The sequence below is a fragment of the Phytophthora parasitica genome (genome assembly GCF_000247585.1).
Source record: "Phytophthora parasitica INRA-310 unplaced genomic scaffold supercont2.136, whole genome shotgun sequence".
NCBI classification, from domain to species: domain Eukaryota; phylum Oomycota; class Peronosporomycetes; order Peronosporales; family Peronosporaceae; genus Phytophthora; species Phytophthora nicotianae.
In genome coordinates this window covers 45,557-46,092 of record NW_008649122.1, presented here as the reverse complement: position 1 = coordinate 46,092, position 536 = coordinate 45,557, and positions in this window count along the sequence as shown.

Here is a 536-nt window from a genome sequence, read left to right as displayed (position 1 = left end):
CAAAGTCGTTCCTACGAAATCCTTGTCGGGTGGCAAGGTCTGGAAGCAATCGAGGACACGTGGGAGCCTCTTACATCCCTAAACTGAGACGTGAGTGCGTTAGTGAAAGGATATGTTGCTTCGGCCGAAGACGCTAAGTTTGAGGAACATTTAAAAGCCTTGGAAGCGTAGGCGATACGATATTGACCGTGTATATGTGTATACCCTTGGTATAATGACTGTATAGTCACTACGTTGACGTTCTACCTTGATATTGTGATTGTTTTGGTCAGTGTCTTGAGTGATACGCATGGTCAAGTCACCTTCAACGACAACGTGTTGAAGTTGTACCTGTTATGTCATACATGAGTGATACTGACGTAATCATGAGATGAAACATCACCGAGTGGTGATATAAAATACAATTTGGTACAAGTGTCAATTTTACCGTGTTGTCGGATTGGTCTTGGAAAGGAGCTGCAGTGGGTCGTGGTTTGAAAGCCCAACCGAGCTCACGCAATGCAGTCGAGTGCGACAGTAAGGTTTACCAGCATCAT